The sequence below is a fragment of the Patella vulgata genome, chromosome 4 (assembly GCF_932274485.2).
Source record: "Patella vulgata chromosome 4, xgPatVulg1.2, whole genome shotgun sequence".
NCBI classification, from domain to species: domain Eukaryota; kingdom Metazoa; phylum Mollusca; class Gastropoda; family Patellidae; genus Patella; species Patella vulgata.
The window spans coordinates 68,370,948-68,384,728 of NC_065882.2; the positions used below are offsets into that span (position 1 = coordinate 68,370,948).

Genomic DNA, 13,781 nt, shown 5'->3' on the forward strand with positions numbered 1-13,781 from the left:
GTGTTACGTTTAATTTAATGGGGAGACGTGTTCGTCGACGTCAACGTCCACCGACAACACTGCAAGAATTGGCCGTAGCACTGCAAGAGGAGCCGGCCAGATTGCCACAAATCGCGATTGGACGGTTGATAAGGAGCATGCCACGGCGCATCGTTGAATGTCTGAGGATTGGTGGAGCAATTACTCATTATTAAGACAGAAATCAAAAATGTCCATTTTCACTTTTCACAGTGTATCTCTTTGCGAGTGGAATGGGGCCGTCAAATAAGCCGCCCATATGAACTGTCCATGTTCATGTGTAGGCAATTGGCCTGTTATTAACATACATTGGTTACCTCTAATAAAAACAGCAGTGCATTTCCGCAGTTTTGTATTGTTCTGAATATCCCCTACTTTTTTTGAAGAGTATATAAGGAGTTATTTCCCCTGTCGCCGAAACATTGTAAACGTCCTTGAGATTTTAGGACCAAGAAATGGTCCTCAGGCGATACTCATCTTTGGGGGCGAGGCGCTTCGAAAATTGATGTACGGTCGACATGAAACTTGACATGCTGTTCCTTGGACAATTGCGCATCGACGACGCCAAAATATAGTATAGTAGTATTTATTTTATTTAAATGTGATGGGATTGTGCCAGAGACATTATAATAGCCAGTAAATATAATCACAAATCTAAATATATGTTTAAATAACTAACATAATTTACCTCTAACTTCATGTTTATAGTAACACAGAAATGCACAATTTGTGTAACATGATGTTTTGTCATCCGCATATTGATCAGCAACTACTTCCGGTAGAACATAAGGAGCATGCCACGGCGCATCGTTGAATGTCTGAGGATTGGTGGAGCAATTACTCATTATTAAGACAGAAATCAAAAATGTCCATTTTCACTTTTCACAGTGTATCTCTTTGCGAGTGGAATGGGGCCGTCAAATAAGCCGCCCATATGAACTGTCCATGTTCATGTGTAGGCAATTGGCCTGTTATTAACATACATTGGTTACCTCTAATAAAAACAGCAGTGCATTTCCGCAGTTTTGTATTGTTCTGAATATCCCCTACTTTTTTTGAAGAGTATATAAGGAGTTATTTCCCCTGTCGCCGAAACATTGTAAACGTCCTTGAGATTTTAGGACCAAGAAATGGTCCTCAGGCGATACTCATCTTTGGGGGCGAGGCTCTTCGAAAATTGATGTACGGTCGACATGAAACTTGACATGCTGTTCCTTGGACAATTGCGCATCGACGACGCCAAAATATAGTATAGTAGTATTTATTTTATTTAAATGTGATGGGATTGTGCCAGAGACATTATAATAGCCAGTAAATATAATCACAAATCTAAATATATGTTTAAATAACTAACATAATTTACCTCTAACTTCATGTTTATAGTAACACAGAAATGCACAATTTGTGTAACATGATGTTTTGTCATCCGCATATTGATCAGCAACTACTTCCGGTAGAACATCAAAACAGGAACAAGTTGAATTGGTATCCTGCAGTTGAAAATCAATGTTTGTTATTTTAAATAGATCATTTGAAGCGTCATGCTATATGTGTAATAAATATCAAAGAATCGATTTATTTTTTGAAAGTGTGAATAGTTGTTATTCTTTAGAAAATTAAAAAGAAGAAAATTGGTCTAAAAGCACATATTAATGTAATATGCATAAAAGTGATATACATTCAATTTTTCAAATTTATATTGCAATTATGTTCGGTCGAAATTTAAAGGCAGTCGTTTTATCCTGCTTAGTCCATTCTACACGTTTTTTAAAATTATTATAATTTGTTCGTTTGTGAATCAATCATTTGGAATGGAGCGTTTGGAATGTTTTTCTATGTTTATTACAAATGACACTCGAAACCATTATGCCCATATAGTACACGACGCCGTTTACTGATTTTAAAATGCTCACTGTGACTTTAAAATTGGTTATAATGATCCCATATTTGCACGGCAAGACAACAACACCAATATGAATAATGAATTCTAATCTGTGTTTGTAATATTTTGAAGTTAATTAAAACTTATTTAAATTGCTTAATCTTACACCTACGTCTATTTCTTCTTCAAAGAATGTTATAGCCATTTTCTTTCCAAGTAAGGAACAACAAAGAAGACAGTTCTTTGAAGATTCACAGTCTGTGACTGGTAGATCAAGTGTATTATCTGTATCTCTGTAACACCGGGTTTCATCTGTAACAAGGAAATAAGTTGTTGTTAGGCAACCCTTCTTGCACTAATCCGATCTTTGCGCCGTAATCAGCCCCAGGTTCTGCATGTACTTCATTAATATTGTATAGAGGTCCTAGTTGCATGCGGACTTCAGACTTATTTTGCTACTTTTAATCCCTTTGGTGCAATTTTAAGTGAGTTTAATATCACATTTTGGCTAAATGGTTGAATGAGTTAAATTAGGTAAATAGATGGGTAACCATTGGAAAAACAAAATTAAAACAAATTTCCCTTAAGTGGTTTAAGGCGTACGGTCGGCCCTTGAGTCAAGTGGCATTGTTTCGATTCCCCACTTGTAGTCTACGTGACAAGAAGCAGGGCCGCATGCCCAGCCTTTATGGTTTTCTACGGGTTCTCCGCCCCCCCCCATACCCACTGCTTAAGCGGTTTATTGAAAAAAGATTGAACCATATTTATTATGTTACTCGACACCAACTAGGTCATTTCGGGACTAACATATGGTTCAATTTTATTTCAATAATTCGCTTGTGTGTAGGGTCTCTAGCATTGGGAGGAAAGTGGAGGAACTATAGAAAACCCACATGATTGGAAGGCGATCCCACATCTTGTCGAAACTACGCTAGTCAATAACAGACCTAATAATCCAACGCACACGCGTTACCCCCCGCCCCTTCCCCGTCTAGAGAAAGAAGCCCATGCCTATGGAAAAGCGATGTGGCTACCCAAGTGCTAGTAGATTAGAGTCATTAGCTTCCCGAAAAGCTTGCTATTTGCGCTTAGGGTTGAGTTTTGTAATTAAGGAATATTCCGTTAAGCTACTCAAATATTATAAAGATACTTAATCAACAGGGAATAATTCGTGAAATTATCGTCACATGTCTCTCCAAATCAGAGAAGTCCTCCTCTGACCCAGCTGCGTAAGGTACCTAAATTTCATTTGAGTTGTTCCCAATCTCCACAACTTGCTGAGCAGTACAATCTTGTCCACGTTTCCCTTTTTAGATTTAGCCCATTATGAGACCAGCTAAACAGGTTACTGAAAACAACTTACCTTCCCATGAATCAGAATCAGAATAATAATCAGAATTTGCACGCGTCATGTGATACCATTTTGTTTTTGTGTAGTTGGTAAAATTAACACCCACACTCATTGTGTTTATGAAAAACGAGCGAGATGATTCTTCAGAATTTACAAAGTTTCTGTTTATTCTGTAATAAAATCGTGAAATGGAGCTTAGTTAACGTAAATTTTGTCGGCAACGTAAATTTCAAATAAAATTCAAGCCTCTACGCTGCTAAGAGGATTTCGCTAACAAAGTTATTATTGAAAATAAATATGTTTATTTCCTTTCAATAGGCAATGAAATGGGGTTTAACGTCTTGCACCAACTGGGTTAATGGCGACGGGCATACGCCAATTCATTGTGCTACGAAGGGAGTTTTGCCCAGCGGCGCTATACGGCCTGATCTTATTTCGAATTCCAACTCTCAATGGTTGTTTTACGCGAGACCTCAGTTTTTCTTCCCATCTGCACCACTCGACACTTTCCTTGCTATGTCTCTTTTGCCTGCACCATTAAAAAGTTTTGACCACGCTGAAAACTCTGAGCAAGGTTGCTTGTCCTACTGTATCAATACATGGGTTGTCCCAGCAAATATACAGTGCAGCAATTCCGACTGGAGTGGAACCCATACATTATTTTCATTTATTTAGCGCGCTAACAAGACGAAAAGGCCTAAATTTGCCACTTGCAAGACGAATGGAATCGTTAATGATTAGTGATTAATACACTTATGGAAACAATTAGATTTGGACTAATAAATCATGGGACAACGAACCGTGACCAAAGCAAAATGACCAGAACAATATTATATGTACTTAAAGCCAGTGGTTATTATAAGCATTCACATCGTTTTAATTCAAATCTATTCGTACTTAACTGAGACATCTTCACCTGAAATCGCAAATATGGACTTCCCCTAAAACGACTTGGCAATTATCACAAACACTCTTAATGCCCCCCCCCCCCCACCTAACACCCAGTGACACGTCACAGTTACTTTAATAATTGTTTTTGAAACGTCATCATATTGATCAGGGAGGAATATCCCTAAATTTTGTCATTTATGGAGAACATCCCCATTTTTGGGAGAAAATCTCCGCGTAACATAATTTTTTCTCTAAACAATAAGAATTACTATTTTTAACTGATTTAGAATCTAATTCCAAATCTATAAAACATATAATAATTACATTATTGTCTTTATTGCCAATTCTCACGTGACAATAAATACTAATTCGTGAATGATTCTGGTCAAGAACGCTTTAAAGGACAATGTTGGTGTCAGCCAATATTATATATGTGATAGAACTGGTTAAACACATTCCAAATATAATATTAACACAGAGATCATTGTCACTTCCGGTTTCTTCAAACCTTCGTTATAACTCTACCACAGCCATGATCTCTGTGTTAATATTATTTTTGGGATGTGTTTAACCAGTTCTATCACATATGTAATATTGGCTGACAGCAAGATATTTTTTTTAAGACCTACGTCTCTTGAAGTATTTAATAAAATATTGATTCTCACGATTTCAGTACGACGTCGAAACTATTGTACCAATATGTACTGTCTATCATATATGAAGTATTAAACCATTTTTCTCTCGACGTAGAATTTAACTTAACTTCACTGTTGTTATAAACCATGCAGTTTAATAATTCACCATATTGGTTGGTATAAGTTACAGCTACCTGTAAAGAATAGCCGATTTACAAAATACAGACTGTATCCACCCATTACAAGAACGACCACAACCACTGAACACAAACTATAGTTAAATTCAAGACTAAAATGTGGTACAGCCCAAAAATTCGTAGAGGACTTCGGTAGTGGAAGGAAAGGATGCCACGCCACTTCAATCAATACACATCTTATGATGTAAAGTCCAAGCTGTAGACGACCCAGCCACCCAACCCAATTCATACCCAATAAGAATATGGGCTGATTATACAATATATAACATTATGTCTTACCTTATCAGGTGGATTTTGTTGCCAGTTAATAAGATCTGTAGTTACACAATGATCAATCTGAATCTCATCATAAAGTTGATAATCAGATGAACAAAAAGGTGTAGTACTATCAGATTGGTTTAACATAAGTAGTGAATAGGGCTCTGTGTTACTCCCATCTTTACTAATAAACAATACTCTCCAACTACCTGTTATATAAACATTATATAAAATCATACTAATATTAATACTCGCCAAATGCATGCTATATAAAATGTTAATAATTATAAAATGTTAATAATTATAAAATGTTAATAATTATAGAAATAATACTAAATATACGTTATATAAAATATAACATATACTCTTCAAAATTGCGGAAATGCACTGCTGTGTTTATTAGAGGTAACCAGTGTATGTTAATAACAGACCAGTTGCCTACAAATGAACATAAACAGTTCATATGGGCGGCTTATCTGACGGCTCCATTTCACTCGCAAAGAGATACACCGTCAAAAAAATGAAAATGGGCGTTTTTGATTTTTGTCTTAATAATGAGTAATTGTTCCACCAATCCTCAGACATTCAGCAATTTTTCGTGGCATGCTCCTAATCAACCGTCCAATCACGATTTGGGGCAATCTGACCCACCCCTCTTGCAGTTCCAAGGCCAACTCTAGCAGTGTTGTCGGTTGACGTTGACGCCGACGAACACATCTCCCGATCAAATTAAACGTAACTCACTAAAGCAAAGATATGCTAAACAGTAAATCGTATGCAAGAACCGATAGGAAAGCAAACATGGATAGATAAACCAGCACGCGGCAGTTTTCATCAGCCCTTCCTTGGAGTGTCAAATTTGACAATGAACCCCTCCCACCTGTATGGCGCTATTGCTGCGTGTCGCATGTGCAGCTCAGAGGTTCTGTTGGGGAGACAAGTTCTTCATCTGTGAACATACTCTTAAAGCATGTCAAATGTCCATGACTATTTATCATATCGCAACCTGCATAGGTATTTGCATTTCAATATCCCCTACTTGTTTTTGAAGAGTATATAGTACTCGTCAACTGTACATTATATAAAACATTAATAATAACAGAAATGATACTCGCCAACTACACACTGTATAAAATATTAATATCATACGAATAATAAGTGCAAACCATACGTTATAAAAGAGCATTGAATGTGCCGTTGTTCCATCAAGGAAGTCATTGTTAAGCCATCTTTAGAGAAACAGGATCCAACCCTATCAGACTACCACCCTATCTTTTCTTTCAAATATATTGGATGAATTATAGATGAATTCGAATTCTCATATCCTTTTGGATACAGGTCTAAAACATGACTGTGTAGGGTCACAAATTCGAGTGTCTGTTGATGCTGGAAATATCCACCTCTTTTGAAACGATTATTTATGACAGACTTATAGTATCTTAAACATAATTTGTGACACTATCCTGTATCTCGGCAACAAAAAGGAATTAGCTGTGACATTATCGTCTTCAATTAACTGACTCTATATCACCGGTTATGTTGTTACTAAGTTTATATAACGAATACAGCAAGCCACAGAGGTTAAATACAGGAAAACTACAACATCTATTGATACTTTATGAGCTATTAATATATTAATATATAACTCTGACCTAAAGGCTGAAACGTGACAAGAGCCGCATATTTCTAGATAGTTCTACATGATGTTCGCACTAGGATGATGTCTTCATCCCAGCCTCTAAGCCACGGAGGCTATGATGTTCCGCTCTCGGACCACTCGATGATGTCTGAAGTGAAATTAAACTCGCTCCTTTTTATATAGAAAGTATAAATGCGTCAGCTATTAGGGTGGGACTATTACCATTTTGGGTAAGTGTTTCGTATAGGCACCGTTTTACGCCACACTATTCTAATTAATTGTACTAATCCGTGCACAAGATGACTGGACGATAGTACCCTACTTCAAGCAATGGATACTGACATAACTGTCGGTAAGTAAGTCTCAGATAGTAGTAGAATAATGCAAGTTACTTCATTACCCTAGTTTTCGTCACACATCATGTAGGTAAAGAATTTCTATATTAAAAAGAACACCTTTCTTAGAACAAAAATAACCCCTATAGTATTACAAATTCTGGCCTGGGCGCGTTTATATTAAAATAGTTTGATTCATACCTTATTAACAGATTCCAATCTGCTCTAGTATATACAGCGAAATCGGAGAACATATTTAGTTAAACTGTGGAGTTCTACAAGGTTTAGTCCATGGACCTGTCGGTTTTATAATGTATATTAAGAATTTAGGCCAGCCAATCCGTATTGTGTAGGATGACATTCTGATGCGAATGCTACGCAGCTGATTACAAATTACTCCGTCTAGAGAGCTAAATTCATTTGTCACCCATAAAAGACATCGTTATTTTACGCCCACATTCTCATGTTTTGCGTATCATAACGTCGCTCTTGTCTGTGTCCATGGTCCAGGTGCCCTTTACATTTGTGTGTGGGTTATGGTCACTGGTCATACGATATCGAAAAGCCACGTTTTTAGGTCGTGGGCCCACTAGAACTGACAATTTTGACATGATTTTATAAACCGTTGAAATGTATCACTGTTACATCATAATTACGGTTGAGTTTGAATTTCGTGAAAATCGGATGAAACTGTCTGACAAAATGTGTAGCAATATTATAGCCTCGAACTAATATTGCTTTCAAATTCATAAACAGGCATTATTAGATAGACATCACGTAATACAACGGAAACAGATATTTAAATGACCTATAGATGAACAAAATTCAGCACATCATATCTGTTTATGTTTATAAACCAATCTGATTAAACACAGATCTTGTTTCGTTTCGTTTTTTTATACTTCAAAATTTCATTTTGCTTGTCTTTACTACACTAGGATCTGGAAGAGTTGTTATATAACCCGCTTTCTTGGTGTGGGTGCACGGAACTGTCGGTATCCCACTAAAAACATCAACGCTGATAGTGTAATCAAATGTATGACGCCATAGGATCACTACAATCAGTCAGATCTTCATGTAGTGGAGGCCATCGAAAGTATAAAAAATACGAAACGAAATATAAATCAATATTTTCCATAAAATTCGAAATTAAAAAAAACCCAAACAAATTAAAATTCAATATTGGCCCATTTCAATCAATATTAATGTTGCCGTGAAAATATGGGATTCTAACATCCAATATTTAAAACATATTTAACATTCTAAAATCAGTACAATATAGTCTTGTATTTCTTTGGTTTCGGGTGCATTTTTTAATAAACAAAAAAAATAATATTTTACAAGACAATGCTGAAGTAAGTAATAAGGGCTGGTTCACAAACAACAAAATAATAATTAAAAAACGTGTAGAATGGACTGTCGTTCAATCTGGACTGCGTATTTTATCGAACATAATTGATTACAAATTACAATAAAAATGTAAAAATTGAAAATAATTCACTATATCCAAAATTATTAGCACAACCGCAAAGCTGCACTACTTTGTTTCATGGTAAATGATGAAAAGATAAAAGGTATGCCGACACAAACTGATTTCAACACTGGTTTAATAACATTTTAACATTTTAAAGTACTTTTCGTCCGTCTTGGGACTATTCATAAATGTCCATCTTTATACAATGACATTATTTATATATACATTTCTTCTACTTTAAGATTCCAATACTTTACGGTTCCAAGGAATAGAGCCATACGGCCTTTAACAATTTTTATGCCTAGAAAAAAATATATTTGACACAAATTTTGAGAAGACATTTATATATTTTAAGCTGTTATGTTTTATGGGACAAGCTCTATGTAACCATATTGTTTCAGATAATTGTGTGTATATCGGCCTTTCTGTTATTTACTAATTTTAGTTTAAATTGGACTAAATGTACCGACGAGGACAAACTCGGTTATATTTGAACACTCGCTTTAATGTCTACTGTTCGGAGGCTCCGAATGACGAATAATGATGAGTTTATTATTTGTAGCAGAGAAGTCATTTTAATTTTTACCCCCCCCCCCCCCCCAGATTCTCAACTAGTCATTCGTGTTTAAATACAAATTTTGATAACAAATTTTGACTGATCTACAAGCACCAAACTTTTCACCATCTATCGCGAAGACCCACCAACAGCAAAGGTAACTGTAGCTCTGAAAACCGCTATAAACTTTTTCTTGATGAAAAAAAAAACAACCCGCAGAAATAATAAGAAAAAACTAACACACCTGTAGAGTTTGCATTTTCTTCTAACGTAAATCCAATCTTCATCAAATAAAACAGAAATATATATTTAAGTAGAGTAATCATTGCGGTGTTCTAACAACACAAGTTACACATCCTTCCCTGTTATACTTTCCTTGTATTAACGACATCCGTTTAAATCACACCTCAAACAGAACCTACGTGTTTGGCAACCATCGATTATTTTCAAACTATTACAGTAAATCTTAAAATACACAGTAGGGTCTATGCATTTCTATTGTTCATTGTTGAGCGAGGTCTTCATCAAGCAACCAAACAAAATAACACTGCAGTTATGGGAGGAAACATCTTGAATGCATGACATGAAATGGGGTTTAACGTCCTACTATTCTGCTCCGACTGGGCTAATGAAGACGGGAATTTTGAATGCAATAGCAGCTAGAGATTTTAACAGATTCTTTTCAATTTTAGCGAGAAGCTTTGTGGTCATGAGCTGAAAAATCATATCGATATTCAGCGTACATAGACTTTGAGTAGCGGAGTTATGACCTCTTTCCCATGAGAAAGACTAATGGTTTTAACGGAATATTTTAAAATTTGGTGGGAAGCATTGGGGTCCTGAGAGGACGAACCCCGTCCATAATCGGCGTACCAGAATCACCCTCGTTTGTCAATACCATTGTAAACGCAACAGAGGTTATAGATTTTAACGAATTATTTTCAAATTTAGTGTAAAGCATCGTGCCATGGATGAGAGGACGACCCTTATCGAATATCAGCGTTTTAGAGGGTACAGTTTTTAAGCTTTAATGGATTTGTTTCAAATCTGCCGTGAAGCATTGAGATGATGAGAGGTCGAATGGCATTCATATTCAGCGTTCTGTGGATTTTCGTTCCAGAGTTATCCACCGTTTGTTTTCAAGCATGTGAGCCGACAGAGATCAGATTACTTGAAGGGAAATTCCTTATCAAAATTGGTCAACATACAAATTTTCCATTCGGGCAAGCTCCTGCCGAAACACTGGTGCTGTGCGCGCGTATTGCCATACACGTAGGCTACCTATACGATAGAATGATTATGAATAATTTACTAAATATACCAGACATATTTTTCTGTGTTTATTTTTGGTGTTTTGCAGATCAGAGAATACTTTAGAACCCCTGACTAATCGGAAAATTGAATATTGCGCCCTAATAATGTTAACTTGCTATTAAAAGTCTTTTGATTTTTACCAAAGCGTAGCTTCTATCCATGGAGTCGAACAACCTATTACAAACAATTGAAGTGACACTAGATAATCTAAAAATCCAGGATGTCGATCAAAATGGCCGCCAACACCCTATAATGACTATAGGTCATTTATTATTAACTTACGGGGCGTTGGGACGGCCAAGTGGTCTAGAATGTCGCGCTTAGAACCCTAGCGGGCCGGTCACATTTGACTTGCGGTCGTTGTTAATTACACATTTTAATGCTCAAAGAGGTTGTACATCTTTCTTTTAAGTTGAGACCTCTGATGTTATGTTATATGATACTTCATAAAATCCAATAAATCAATTGAAAATGAATGTTCGTTTGGTTCCCGGGAATGTGATGAGTTCACATATATTTGAGTGGTGAAATATAATTTATAATCATAAAACAATTCAGTAATCTAAGCTGATATTTGTAGCATAGCTCTATTAGACGTTTAACAATACTTAAAAAAACACAAAACATATCCCTCAATATCAACCCTACACTGTTTTCCTGTGTGGGAATAAGTATGCACAACATTCAATTGCCTTGATTTGATGGTTTAATATTGGGGCATTGTAATCGTACAATGCCGAATTTTGTCTCCATAATTTAAGCTGCTGAAGTCGTATACCAAACGCATCATGACTTGAGAAGAGCGGATTTTCAGTTGTATATTTTCCAGAGCCAGACATGCTGCAGAGAATACATTTGGGACCCTTGTCAATCGGTTTGGGTGTCTTTTTACCAATCTAAATTACTAGAATCATCGTTGCCTCAATATCTAACAGATAAGGTCAGAGGAAATAAGGTCTAAAGAACCACGTCTGTACCTGAATCACTACTCGTCAAATGGTGCAGCATTATGGCAGAACGAAATGGCATGAAATATAATTGCTGCACAATTTTGCGACCTTCATACCTGTTGAAATTACCTCAAATTCTAAAGAACTACTAATAAATACATACATTTGATATGAAAATGTTTTTGTATTCGTGTTGAATAAATACTTCGACTACAGTGTATACTGTGTCATTAGCGTGCAGCGATGATGTGATCCATCCGCCCGCTGTGCTCTGGTCGCCTTCTCATTGTGTAGTTTTCGCGATTAATTGGTCCTGAGAGTACATGTGTACCTAACAATGTTATCACCATTATTCTGGCAGCTTGTCGTCTATGCCGTCTGCTCGAACTTGATTTCATTTACCTGGCGAATCACAAAATGGCCTCCAAGGAACGGAAATCGCTTCAGTGGTCTTTCGTTTGTAATTGTTTCCAAACTGAACTAGATTTGGTGCAATTCTCGTATCTTAAATTGTTCTCGTCGAATAGTTCCATCTTTTCAGTACATGTCAGTGTTCTTGCAATCTTTGTTAGACTTCTCATACATTTCGGGGTGTCAATTGTTTAGAATGATTTTTCGTTTAATGCTGATGTATTTTCTCAGATAAGCCTCCAGGTTGCTCTTCCATCTTGGTTGGCACAATCACTAGATTGATTCCAATTTGGCGCCTTTGTAAATCGCATGATTTTGGGGTTTGGGCTGAATGGGGTGTACCTGTCGTATTTTTTGTCATAGTGATGTGATTATATGACCTTCAGAAACGATAGGAGATCATACCACTTGCGTCGGTCCTTGCAGTATTGCAGACTGCGTGATGCATCACGTGATTACGTTGCTAGATAGGTATTTTTTAGATCTTTATTGGTTCTAATAAACCATACAAAATCGTACGACAGTCGTATACTTTCTTCATAAAGCCTCTTTCGCTGCATTGATTTTCGTACTGATATCACAGAGTTATCGGGGTGATCCTATCAGGTTTTATGATATCTTGAGGTAAGATGTAGCAATCGTCAAATGTAGGGACTAACCTATCTGAACGTATATGATCGTACCTGAACGGGAGACCAGATCGTGACAGATCGTATCACCTGAAATTGACCAATCGTGACCATATCGCACCTAAACGCATTAAATCGTTCCAGAACGTATCGACTCATAACACGTCGCATCGAAACTTCAGAGATGTAAACAAGCCAACAGTTAGGTTGATGTCCCGCGCCGAAATCCCAAAATAAATAGATGACACATATTAATTAATCGCACATTTATTTATTTTTCAAAAGTATCGAGCAATCAAACTATACACTAAGTTTCATCACTCTCTATCATATAAAATCAAGATTATCTTGTCCCAAAGCAACGACCAATGAAATTGATAACCTCTGTTTGGCTTTAGCTCGAAATGTTGATCATTGAACTCAGTCATGACATTCACCTAAGGCACATCTACATCAAGTTTAAATATTCTACCTTAATTAAAAGCAGAATTGTTATGTTCTAAATTCTTGACCAATCAAATTGCTTATCGCTCCTTAGACTAAGCAGAAAATACTCACCATCAAACTTAGTCAAGGTAATGATATAATGAATCAATATTCGGAGTTTCATCGCTCTCACTTCTTTATAACCAAAGTTATCGTGCCCCAAAGCATCAACCAATCAGATTGCTTATCTCTGCTTACCGTAAGCAGACAATGTTCATCATCGATCTCCATCAAGGCATTCGCCTAATAAACACCTACGCCAAGGGTGAACATTCTAACTCAATAAGAATGAGAGTTATTGTGTTCGAAAGTCTTGACCAATCAAATTGCTTATCGCCCTGCTTACCCTAAGCAGAAAATGCTCATTATCGAATTTAGTCAAGGTATTGATGTAATGAAACTATACGCCAAGTTTCATCACTCTCACTTACTTAGAACTAAAGTTATCGTGTTTCAAAGCATCAACCAATCAAATTGCTTAACTCTGCTTGTCCATCGAGGCATTGAACTAATAAACACCTACACTAAGTTTGAACATTCTAGCTCAATTAGAAAGAGAGTTATTGTGTCCCAAAAAGTGTGACGGACAGACAGACAGATAGAAGGACGAACTCATTTTAATAGTATCCCCCGCTTTCTTCGATTCCACGATCAGCTAAGAATAGCCAGTCAATAGTCGCGCATGTAAACTTCCAAGAATTATTACACAGTGGGCTTCCCATACAGTAGAAAAGAAATTGAAAAGTCACATCCTT

The 13,781-nt window shown here is 36.5% G+C and overlaps 2 long non-coding RNA genes across 2 annotated transcripts; both read right to left on the bottom strand.

The window, feature by feature from the left end:
• Window positions 1–1,422: 1,422 nt before the first annotated feature.
• On the bottom strand, window positions 1,423–3,415 carry LOC126817996 (uncharacterized). Its single transcript, XR_007679144.2, has 3 exons — window positions 3,264–3,415; window positions 2,073–2,212; window positions 1,423–1,508 (listed from the first exon to the last, which is right to left on the bottom strand). It is a non-coding gene; the product is annotated as an uncharacterized LOC126817996 (long non-coding RNA).
• Window positions 3,416–4,813: 1,398 nt separating this feature from the next.
• Window positions 4,814–9,568, bottom strand: LOC126817997 (uncharacterized). The gene is made up of 3 exons (XR_007679145.2): window positions 9,481–9,568; window positions 5,254–5,441; window positions 4,814–4,971 (listed from the first exon to the last, which is right to left on the bottom strand). It is a non-coding gene; the product is annotated as an uncharacterized LOC126817997 (long non-coding RNA).
• Window positions 9,569–13,781: the final 4,213 nt, after the last annotated feature.